The sequence below is a fragment of the Saccostrea cucullata genome, unplaced genomic scaffold, assembly GCF_032062105.1.
Source record: "Saccostrea cucullata isolate Sc308-1 unplaced genomic scaffold, CSIRO_AGI_Scuc_v1 ctg2368, whole genome shotgun sequence".
NCBI classification, from domain to species: Eukaryota; Metazoa; Mollusca; class Bivalvia; order Ostreida; family Ostreidae; genus Saccostrea; species Saccostrea cuccullata.
This window is the reverse complement of record NW_026932547.1, coordinates 40,648-54,199: the sequence shown is the minus strand read 5'-3', so window position 1 is coordinate 54,199 and position 13,552 is coordinate 40,648.

The following is a 13,552-nucleotide window of genomic DNA, read 5'->3' as shown; positions in this document are numbered from 1 at the left end:
TATGTTCGTCAAAAGTACTTCAAAATTTGTAGGATATGGAGATAACGAACAGAATCCAAATTTTACATACATGTACATGTAGAAATATATACAAAAAAATCTTTAAAACCTTTTCTCAAGAACCATTGGGCCAGGAAAGCTGAAAGAAGGATATGGAGATAACGAACTTTATTCAATATCAAAGTCCATAAAACAATACAAAATAGGAGCAGAGCAAACACGGACCTCCGAAACATCAGAGATGGGATCAGGTGCCATGGAGGAGTTAGCATCCCCTGCCGACCGGTCACACCCGCCGTGTGCTCGTTGTCATGATCAGGAAATAACGGAAAAAATCCGTCGTCAATTCAGTGTATAAATAATGGACTAACAATTGGTATGGAAAACGTCAGTCAGCATTTGACTCAGTGATAAACTGTATTTGATGACAAGGTCATTGTATCGACCATAGAACTTACGAAATGATGGCTTAAAACGAGACTGCTGATATTCTTGTTTCGTCAACTTGCTTGTCAATAATTTACCTCGTTTAAGAAATTGTTCACACGTAGAGCATGCTCTTAGTTAGAGATTCTAAGTTTAAAATCTTACGCGAACGTTTTGTTTTTGAAAAGGGCTACTTGTTTCAGAACACTACAGATTTTTTCCATCAGATTCACAAAGCATTAACCTGCTTAAAATCAAATTCAGGGTACTAGTATTTGACATAATATAAGTATTTAAAACATTTTATACGAAACAATATAGTCCAATAAACCTCTTCTAAACCATGCACATAGAGTTGCTTTTAAAAGTGACCAATTTTCCTTGATGCAATAAGGAAAAAGAGTACAAGAAAATATAAAAAAGGAACACCTAGAAAAATAAAAAAAAAAAAATAGTAATGAATAGTGCTAGTATTCAAAGGCCTTTTAAATCTCTTACACCTAAATATAGAAGACATATAAGCAATTATACTTTGAATTTTTCATTTGGTCAGAAAGCAGAGAAGAATCCTACCTGAAATATCTGCAAAAGTTTAAAAAACGTCACTGATAAGCGGAAAGGGCAATGTTTAGTCTTTAACATGCACGAAACCCTATGAATTTACTTTATCAAATATAATCCGAACAAATAGATAATGAGCTATTCTTGAAAGTACAATGATGGAAAAACTTTAAATGTTTATCTATAATTATTAGAAATAGAAATGATGATTATAAAAATTATTATAGATAAACATTTTAACTTTGTCTGTAGTCCGCTGCTTATATGGAATTGGAAAAAGAAACAATTATGTTAAAATATTACCAGGAAATGAACTTTTGATATACATATATTTGTTTAAATCCCGTAAAGATTCAATAACGTACGAACAAAGTTCATTTCCCAGTAAGGAACGCGAAATTTAGAAAGAACGGCGTCCCTGTTAGTTTTTGATAATTTTTATGGCCCCGTAAACGATATGTCAGGGGTTTATTTTTTGTCGTGTTCGTCTGTCTGTCTGTTTAACTATTTGTCTAGCCGTCTGTCTGTCTGTTTGACCGTAAAAACCGTAACCTTGCCCATTATTTTATATTTAATGGAGCTATTATTTTCATATTTCACAAGTGAATTCCTTGTGACAAGATCTTTCTTTGTGCATCACCTCATTGGACTTTTTGGCCATGACCCACTTTTACAAAAAAATTAAAAATTTTTACTTTGGCTATATCTTTTGGAAAGAAGATACCAGGACTTTTAATTTAAACCTCATAATATGTATTATTATGGAAATTCCTTTCGTTGGATACCAACAACTTTGACCTCGACCTTGAAGATTTTCGAACTTAGGAAAAAACATTAATTTTGACCATAATTTTTGAACGGTACGGGTTAGTGCTTTCATATTTTACGTATGTTATCCTTGTGACAAGACCCTTCATTGGATATCAACATTTTTAACCCTTGGATCTTGGCCTTGGAGTTTGATCTATTTTTAAGAAACAACTATTGATCATAACTTTTAAAGGGTTAGGGCTTATGCTTTCATACTTTACATATTTTATCCTTGTTACAAAACCTTTCATTTGATATCAAAAGCTTTGACCTTTTGACCTTGACCTTTAAATTTGACCATATTTTTATCAAATTCTTAACCTTGGGCATAACTTTTGAACAATTAGAGTTAGAGCTGCTATACTTTTTCTTATATCTACTCTTTGTGGCAAGACATTTTGTTGACCTTGACATTGGAGTTTCCGTTCTTGTGAAAATACTTTAACCTTGGCCATAACTTTTGAAGGCTAAATGCGAGCGCTCTCGTCCTTCAAATTTGTAATTCTTGTGAAAATTCCCTACATAGGACACCAAAAACTTTGACCCTTTGACCTTGATCTTAGAGTTAAGTTTGACTAAAATTTTAAAAAAACAAAACTTAACCATGACTTTTGAAGACTTAGGGCAAGTGATTTCTTACTTTTCCTATTTCATCTTTGTGAGATAATGTACGGACAAAATTCATTTCCCAATAAGAAACGCGTAATTCAGAGAGATCGGCTTCCCTGTTAGTTTTTGATCATTTTTATGCCCCCGTTAACGATAAGTCAAAGGTATATTTTTTGTCATGTCCGTCTGCCTGTCCGTCTAGCTGTTTGTCTAGTAGTCTGTCTATCTGTTTGTCCGTAAAAACTGTAACCTTGCCCATATTTTTATATTTAATAGAGCTATTATTTTCATATTTCACAAGTTAATTCCTTGTGACAAGACCTTTCTTTGTGCATCACCTCATTGGACTTTTTGGTCTTGACCCATTTTTACACAAAAATTCAAAACATTTACTTTGGCCATATCTTTTGGAAAGAAGATACCAGGAATTTTTATTTATACCCCATACATGTATTTTTGTGGAAATTCATTTCTTTGAATACCAACAACTTTGACCTTGACCTTGGAGATTCGTACTTAGGAAAAAATTTTAATCTTGCCCTATTTTTGAACGGTAAGGGTTAGTGCCTTCATACTTCACGTATGTTATCCTTGTGACAAGATCCTTCATTGGATATCAACATCTTTAACCCTTGGATCTTGACCTTGGAGTTTGATCTAGTTTTAAGAAACAACTATTGATCATAACTTTTAATATCAATTCTCTGTAATTATCATACAATATCAATAATGCTTGGCCACAGTACATTTTCAATTTTAATGAAACTTTTTGTGTGTACTAACATCGCCACATCATTAATGGTTTTATAATTTTTATTTCAAAAAATGTCTTGTTGCCATGGCAACGGCACCTATTGTTTCCCCTGTAAATTCTTCCTGAAATTTGACCACAAAACGTCATTTTGTAGGTTTTACTGAATAAAATGAGCTTAAAAGAAACAACAGAATGGAATCTACCTTTGTTTCAAAACTACCGTTATTCCTCTTTAGTAAAACAACATAATTTCTTAAAATTGTAATTCTACATAATGTAAGCCAATGACGACTCTTTTGTCGATTTCAAAAGTTTATTAAATAAATCCAATTTACAATTTTTCCGTGATCGTATAGTTTTAGAAATATTTGTTCCTGAAATATGATCAGAAGAGACCAATACACTTTTTATATAGATATCCAAAGGGTCCGTCCAAAATACAAAGAGTTTAAGACTGAACTCCAAATAATAAATAAATAAAAGTCCAAAAGAATGATTCCCAAAATAATAAAATGCCAAAGAAGTGTAATAGTTTGAGAATAAAACCGGGAATACTCTTTTCTTACTAAAACAGGGTATTTTGTGCTCAGTGGGTATCCATGGTCCCAGATATAAAAATGTATTTCATTGGAGAATTCACCATCACTAACCACCTACGCTTTGTCCGTAGGTCTGTCCGTTGACCTATGAACCCCAACATGGCACCACCCTCGAATACAGGTAAACACTCATTACTAATATTTATGGGCTCAGTCCCCATCTCTGCACCACAGGAGTTCTATCCTTAAGCTCTTTTACTTATTTACTTCAAAGTTCCCAATTTTATTGCTCTTAGTCAAAACTCTTAATAATACCGTTGTATTTCCGTTCAAATGTTATTACTTACTATCGATGGGCTTGATTGGTCTATTCGGATCAATTTCATTACAAAATGATCTACCAAATTATAGTGCATTTGAACAACAACAAAATCCAATTCGTTTTGACAAGATAATAATTGTTTACAAAATAAAAGTCCTTTTTCCAATTATATAGTCTCCGAATCTGCGTCACTAATAATATCCATTCTGATTTAATAAACCTTTATCTCATTTTATTTTAACTGCTAAAAACTAAAAATGATTATGTTATTAATATTGTCTAAGTTTAAAATGTTCACACAATATGTCTCTGCTAAACCCTATAGGTTTACATTCGTCCCCACACATTAAGAAATTTCCCTGTCCAGTGAAAATTTCTCCGTTAGATCCAGAACATAATTTTAAACTTAGTCACAGTTTATTTCGTTCACAAGGTAAGAAGTAATCCCGCGGCACTGTTCACTTTTTATTAAACAAAATCCACAGTCTTCGACGATAATAGTCACGATGTTTTTATTGTGTATTGCTTACGGTAGTCGCACAGCATAGGAAATTCGCGGACGTCTTCTTCTTGTTTCCGAATTAAAGTCCAATATATACGGTTACATTGATTATATAAGTCCAATATATGTGTCCAATATATGTCCACCTAACAACTCTACGTGGATATATGGTTTTACTACCGTTCACTACTGGAACCTTCACTACTCCTCGCTAAACTTGTTCGCTTTGGAATCAATGTTCTCATTCCACACTTAGGTATAGATCAAAACTTAGTTATATTCCACAATGATATAAGTAACATAAGTTATCGTGTTATTCTTCAAGGTCATTTTGCTGATACAGTCCTTGTGATTTAGTAGATGACGGAGTGTAATTATCACCACTCCAGGCGGTAGTATCGCCCTTCAAATTAGAAGCCATCAGTGCGTGTACCCCGTGCTCCTTGGTTTATTCTTGACTCCCATTAAGGTCTCATCCTTTTGGTATATCTCACTGATATTGTTTAATTTACGTGTAGTTTCCTCCATCAGTATTTCCATGTCAGTACCCTTTTCATTATCCACTGTATTTGTGCCTTCTGGATTAGTCTCAACAGGTGATTTAGACAAAGAACTCTTTCTACCAAGTATCTTAGATGACCACTTATTTTAAATTCAGATTAAGAATAAACAAAAACAAATCAAAAGACAAATGAAAGCAAAACATTTTTACACTTTTTTTCTGTAGGCAAAGACTCAACAATACGTTATTGAAAGACAATTAGTTGTTTAAAAAAAATTTAATAAGTAATTCTTAGATATTTTCCCAATATTGTTAAAATATTGTGATAAATTAAAGATTTTCCAAAGTGAATTTCTTTTAAAATAAAATTAAAATCATAGCTGAAAAGCGTTCAAAGGCACTCTCCTTATTACAAAATAGTCAGGTAATATCAAAGACCCATAAATTGTTTACAATCAAAATTTAATGACACAAAACATTTTGCTTTTTGTTATTGATAAATATGATCCCCCATTCACTAAAAAAAAAAATCATTACGTTGGATGATGTTTTAACCATTCCCCATAATTGTTATGGTATGTAATTCAAAGAAGTTGTTTATACCCAAATATAGTTATAACAATTACATGATCAACTTCCAGTAAAGTTGTGCAAGACCATAATATTGAAACAAATAATGTTTTCAAATATTGTTTAAAATTTAGTAGCTGTTTTTGAGTATTTACAAGTAGCTGTCAAAGATCCATAACAGTTGGCCCTACTGAAGAAGAGAGATGTCCAAAGGCAACTATTTAACTTTTCTCAATCTCATGTTTTATCAATTTTACAGTGTCAACGAATTTCAAAATTTTAGTACAGTTTGTTTAATAATCAGTGATTATACTTGAAGTAATTTCCCCACTATCCTTATAAGTTGGTTTGCAGCAATACTATTTTCTCGTAACGTATTCTCACTATACACCCTATTTTCACGGGATTTTCTAGGTTTTATCTTAGGCTTATAACTATGATCTATACTTTGCGAACACTCTTTATTTATTTCCTTTACCTGTTTCCTTGGTTTTACAGGTGGTTTCATACAATTATTACAGAAGCCTCTTTTCAACTTGTGGTTGTTACATTTAAGATTTACACCGTCAACTTCCATTTCTTGTTCTATTTCAATTAACTGCTCTGGTGAATCACTCATAGTTGGATCTATGTCTAACCTATATTCTTCGTTTCCAGAATCAGAATTAGAGTATTGATAGTTGTTATCAATAGTAGAGTCAGAATCGTATTCCATTTCAGTTTGTATATCACGGTTATTTATGTTAAGTGTTGTTGGTTGATCATAAATAACCTCGTTTGAATTTTCATTATTATCTGTTTCACGATTGTTTAAAGCACGAGCACGAATCCTTCTCCTTAACTCTTGTAACGGAATATCATCTTCATCGGAAGAATTTTCACGTTCGACACGTTTTCTATTTACAAGTCTTTGTAAAACAGGCAATTCTTCTTCTTGTTCAGAACTCTCTCTATCAGACTCATTTTCTAGGGGTACTACATACTGCGTTTGTCTTAAGACGCGTTCCCCTGAATTTCGTGGTATTTCCCATTCATTTATTCGGGCATGATGAAGGTGCCTGGCATGAGCTTTAGTGGTGGTATTATTTAATTGGTTTTTCAACAACAAAGCTAACAGGACCTGTCTGATCAATGATGCGGTAATAGGGTATCCATCTTTTGTCTAGCTTACCAGTTCTACGATTATTTTTCAAATAAACAGGGTCGCCGATTTGAAATGATTCCTCTTTACTCCCTTTATCAGCCTGAACTTTCTGTTTATGTTTTGCTTCTTTCAAATTTCTGTAAACGTTTACAAATGCTTTATGCTGCTGTTGAATTGCAATTTTGTATTGATCCTCCCCCAAATACCCCCTTCTGGGTTTCAATATAGTATCTAATGGTAAAACTACATCCCTATTATACAATAGATAAAAAGGGGAGTATTTAGTTGATTCATTGGTGTGGAACCTAATGGCTGCTAGTGTTTGATTAAGATAAAGATCCCAAGTTTGCATATCTTCTTGAACCTTTTTAGCCATTACATCATGCAGAGTACGATGAAACCTTTCTACCTTCCCGTTACCCTGGGGATTGTAATAAGAAGTAGTGATATGATGGATATTCATTTCTTTGAGTGTATCTGCTACTGCCTTATTAACATTTTCAGTACCATTGTCCGTTAAAAGCTGTAAAGGACACCCGTATCTTGGAAAGATCTCATCCAAAATTATATGTACTATATTGTCTGCGGACTTATCTGAGACGCAAAATGCTTCTGGCCACCCCGAATAGATATCAACCAATGAAACAATGTACTTCTTTCCAGACATAGAGGTCGGATATGGACCTGACAAATCAAGCGCAATTTTTGCAAAAGGATAAGGTGGAATTTGAGTCTCATGCACAGGAGGTTGACTTCTTCTAGCACTCCTAGTCTGACAAATTACACATTGCTCTATATAACTTATTAATTTCTTATATAGATTTGGAATATAGTACTTTTGTCTTATCGCATCATAGGTCTTGTCAACAGCCATATGCCCTAAATTGTCATGATATTGTTTTAGAGTAAGTTCTTCTAACTCTGCTGGGATAAATAATCTCAATTTTGGTGACTCTGAATCCCCATCTGACAAATAATAAAGTACTTCATCAATTTCTATAAATTTCTTTTCTTCCATCTGAGTAGTTTTTCCCCTTCTAAACTTTTCCCTCAATTTCATTATCTGCTCGTCTGAATTTTGTAATTGTTTAATATCAATACCCTCTGGTAATTCTAAAAATGGTTTTACCAAATCGTCAGGTACCAAAAATTCACAACTAGCAAATTTCTTGGGTTCAATTCTGTTAGAATTAATCACATTGAGTTCAAAAGCATTGTCATTTACATCTGGTTCATTTTTTTCATCATTTTCCTCCTCATTTTCTTTACTAATTACAGACGGAAGCCTGGAAAGTAAATCTGCGCAACAATTAAATTTACCCTCAATGTATTCCACTTTACAATTGTAACCTGCAATACTTAATGCCCAAAGCTGAATCTTTTTATTTTGCATGGGGGCATCTAATATGTACTTTAATGGTTTGTGGTCAGTTTTTATAGTAAAAGTAGCGTTATGCAAATAATGATCTAACTTTTGTAACGCGTAATGAATGGCAAATGCCTCTTTCTCTATTGTGGACCACCTAGCCTGAGTACTACTGAGTTTATGTGATAGATAATATATGGGTTTCTCCTCCCCGTCATTAGTTTGCTGGGTAAGACACGCCCCAATACAATTATCACTAGCATCAGTGTAAAGTACATACGGTTTATTTACATCCGGGTATGCCAATAAAGGTACAACAGTTAAACTTTCCTTAAGAAAATCAAATGCAATTTGACATTGTTCGTCCCAATTAAACCTTGCATATTTTCTTGTCAGATCTATGAGAGGTTCCGCTATTTTTGAAAAATTGGGAATAAACCTTCGGTAATAACTGCACATGCCAATAAACCCTCTGACTTCCCTAACCGTAGTTGGTGCTGGTAATGTTCTAATGGCCATTATTTTCTTTTCATCAGGTTTAACCCCCTCCGGGCCTATAACAAAACCTAAGTACTCTGTTTCTTCCTGGAAAAATTTGCATTTCTTTAATTTTAATTTAAGACCATGCTGCCGAATTCTCCGAAAAATCTCCTCTATATGGGCTTGATGTTCTTCGGGCGTTTTCGAAAAAATAAGAACATCGTCGAGATAGGCAGTGGCAAATTTTTCGCATCCTTGTAGAACAATATTCATAAGTTCTTGAAATACTGCGGGTGCATTACTTAAACCAAAAGGCATTCGGTTAAAATGAAATAAACCTTTATGACAAGCAAATGCAGTTTTTTCTTTACTTTCTTCATCTAATTGAACTTGCCAATATCCGCTTTTAAGATCTAATGTAGTAAAATGTTTAGATTTATCCAATAAACTTAGGATATCATCTATTAGCGGAAGTGGATAGGATGCTGGTTTTACGATTTTATTTAATGACCGAAAATCAACACACATTCTTTGTGTTCCGTCTTTCTTCCCAACTACTACCAAAGGAAAAGACCATTGCGATTGTGATCTCTGTATGATTTTTGCATCAAGCATTTCATCGATGGCTTTATCAATAATTTGTCTCTTGTTAAGTGGAGTTCTGTACGGTCTGTTTTTAATTGGGGGGTGGTCACCAGTTTCTATTTTCATTGTTACAGTTTTAGTGTGCCCTAACTCACTATCCTTTTTAGCGAACAAATCTTTATTTCGTTGTACAATTTGCGTCGTATAGGATTTATATTTCTCGGGCGCATCTACTTCGCTTAAATCTAGACTGTTGTTTATTATCCCCCCCGCTGTTTTAATTGCATTTATCTCGCTCTTGTGAACAGATCGAACTGTACCTACAGCGCTTCCGGGCTTCAATTGATACGCGCGGTTAGACTGATTTATGATCATAATTGGCACCTTGCGCGTGTTTCTTATTTCACCCACTGATTCTTTTAAAATTAAACCGGGTTCCTCATTTAGACAATCGTGTAAATTTTTAATCTCTATCAACCCTCCATATTTTCTCGGAAAGGCGGAGTTTAATTTTCCATAACACACAACTGCTGTTTGCGGTTTTATTAAAACCTTCTTATTTATTCTCATCAAAGATGATATATGGAGATCTTCTTCTAATTTTACATATGTTTTTCCGACTCTCAAACACCCCAAATCAAAATATATTCTGACCCCATTTGCTTTTAACCAATCGCGTCCTAAAATGACACAACGATTGAGTCCCTCGGTGACATAGAATTTATGATTCATGCGTAACCCATTCATAGAAAATGCGAAGTCTACTCTACCTATCACCGAGAGTGATTCACCATTTGCAGCTTGTAAATATGGTTTTTCTTTCCTATTTAAAGTTGGTTTGGACAATAGATAATTATACATTTTTCTACTAATAAGTGACACCTCAGCCCCGGTCTCTACTAATGCTCTATATCTCACTTTCCCCAATTTCATAATACAAGAACTTGGATTTCCAGTTAAACAAATCTTATATACGTTTTTTCTACCACAATTTTTATTTCCCTCTCCATCGGCTTCAACATGAAGAGAATGTCTTAGTTTTCCTGATGGGCTGAGTTTCTTTTTGAAGAGTAATAGGTGGGCCTGCGCCTGAACGACCTATCAAAACGACCAGAATATCTCTGAGGACAATATCTGCTAATATGACCATGATTTTCACATTTCCAACACTGCAAATTGTAATCCACTTTGTTTGTTGTTTTTGAAATTTCATTTACGCGTGTTCTATTTCTTTGATTTCCAAGATTTTTTCTGTTCGTACCTATTCGTGCATGACAGAATTGTGCTCTGTGCCCTACCTTACCACATCTGTGACAACGCTGATTGCGGAAGTGATCTACTTCCATGGGCTCAATTTCGCGAGACGGGACGTTTGGAAAATTTGTATCTTCAAACAAATTTGAAATTGATTTATTTATCAAAGGCTCATGCTAAGAGGATTCATAAAGTGTGTCACTTGTTCTTAATGCCAACCGTTTGCGCAAATTTTGTTCATGCATTGCCATTTGAACCGCGTTTTCCAAAGTTTTAGGATTTCCCCTTAACAATTTCATTCTGACAAAATCAAACAACAAACCATCACAAAATATGTCAACCAACTGATTTTGAACTATTTGATTTTCCAAATTTTCTGGTGAATATGCATCTTCCGCTACCTGTAAAAGCCTTTCGGCAAATACTTGCACACTCTCACTGGAAGATTGTCTCATTTTTCTCATAATTGCCAATGCGTGTTGAGGGTCAGTAATTTCTGCAAATCGACTCTTTAAAAGATGTTTTAAATCATTCCAACTAGGTAATTCACCCGAAACTTCAATTTCTGCCAAATATCTCTTAACAAAGTCCCCCACAGACCCTTTACATGTTACATACGCGATTTTCGGAATATCTTCACTTGCCATGTTTGACATTTTTGCGTATTTCTCAATATCTTTAATCCACTGTTTGAATTTTACAGGATCCCCCTCAAAACAGGTAATGACCTGATTAATGGGCACCGAAATAGCCGCGGTTAATGATTTAACCTGGTTCAAAATTGAAGTCATCCATTGTTTTAAATTTCTATCATCATCATCTTCATTCTTTTTGCCCCCATAAGGAAAGTACGCTGAACTTTCATATGTTTTATTTTCTTCATCCAAACTTTTTGAATTTAACATTTCAGTTTCCGCCTTGCGCATTGATAATTCATTTAAAGCTTTATCAAGCTGTTCTCGATGTGTTGGCGCCTTTGCCATTGTAAAAAATTTTCAATTTTGAATTTTGATGTTTATTTTATAAAATTAACAAATAATTTTTCGTGGTCATCTAAAAAGTTAAGTATCAAGAGAAATTGTCTCACCTTTACGTCTCTAGTCTTCAGAACTTCGCAGAATCCTGGTCAACGAGCACCAAATTGACTTGTAGGATGTAAGCCAATGACGACTCTTTTGTCGATTTCAAAAGTTTATTAAATAAATCCAATTTACAATTTTTCCGTGATCGTATAGTTTTAGAAATATTCGTTCCTGAAATATGATCAGAAGAGACCAATACACTTTTTATATAGATATCCAAAGGGTCCGTCCAAAATACAAAGAGTTTAAGACTGAACTCCAAATAATAAATAAATAAAAGTCCAAAAGAATGATTCCCAAAATAATAAAATGCCATAGAAGTGTAATAGTTTGAGAATAAAACCGGGAATACTCTTTTCTTACTAAAACAGGGTATTTTGTGCTCAGTGGGTATCCATGGTCCCAGATATAAAAATGTATTTCATTGGAGAATTCACCATCTCTAACCACCTACGCTTTGTCCGAAGGTCTGTCCGTTGACCTATGAACCCCAACATGGCACCACCCTCGAATACAGGTAAACACTCATTACTAATATTTATGGGCTCAGTCCCCATCTCTGCACCACAGGAGTTCTAGTCTTAAGCTCTTTTACTTATTTACTTCAAAGTTCCCAATTTTATTGCTCTTAGTCAAAACTCTTAATAATACCGTTGTATTTCCGTTCAAATGTTATTACTTACTATCGATGGGCTTGATTGGTCTATTCGGATCAATTTCATTACAAAATGATCTTCCAAATTATAGTGCATTTGAACAACAACAAAATCCAATTTGTTTTGACAAGATAATAATTGTTTACAAAATAAAAGTCCTTTTTCCAATTATATAGTCTCCGAATCTGCGTCACTAATAATATCCATTCTGATTTAATAAACCTTTATCTCATTTTATTTTAACTGCTAAAAACTAAAAATGATTATGTTATTAATATTGTCTAAGTTTAAAATGTTCACCAATGGCTCAATAAAGCTTATCTTTGGGGATTTTGGCATTTTGCCAAATTTAGGAAATTACCATCTTAGACCCTTTTTCATAGCGATTTTTTAATACTTTGCACACTGATTTGAAATACACGAAGCAGTGCATTGTGTAGATGGTACATAAGCTAGTCTAAACACATTAAAATATTTATGGGACATTTAATTTTTTTTTTAAAAAGCTGATGAAAAATTACCCAAAATCTACAAAATTTCCGTATTTCAAGGAACATATGCACACTTATATATAGAAAAGAAATGTTCATTTCTACCATTTTTGATGTCATTTACAGTAAAATTAGTCCATATCTAGGAGAGGTGTCATGTAAAAATATTCACATCTCATTTCCAAGAGCATTTGTTCTTAGATATAGCATCCACAAGTCAAATTTTAAATTTAGTATATACCACTTGTGTTATATATCAAATCAAAGCTTATAAAAAATTGTTTAAGAAAAATATAATTTTGAAATTTTCTGGCCAAGCATTGTTACTAAAAATAGATTGCGAAATGTAAAGGTATTGTTTTAGTGTGTGACCACTTTTCTGAAGAAAATACCTAGTAGCATTGAGGTCAAAACTAAAGGTAATATTATTTAAAATATAATCTCTCTCTTCTTATTTCTTATGCCCAGAATCAGAGTTATTAAACTTCAAGTGCATCAAACACCTAGATTGACTTGAATCATTAGATAGTGAGAGTTTTCTTCCAGTATAATTAATTAGGTCACATGGGACACGCAACGTTACGTTGACGTTATGCTTATAAGAAGACGTCAACAAATCCAATCAATAAAAATGATCACAAATTAATTTAAAACAAAATTTGTTTGTGAAACATTATGCACCCGGCAACGACAAAATAAAAAAAAAACTTTTGGGCACATATGTCACAGTCAAGGTCACAAGGCAATTGACCTTGGTGTCATTTGAGAGAACATGATTAGTGAAATATGGATACCAAAAATGAAGTCTCTATTTCTTTTAGTTCAAAAGTTTTTGCAAAGGTTAACTAAAAACGAAAAAAGACTATTTTTAACATACAGGTTACAGTCAAGGTCACTGG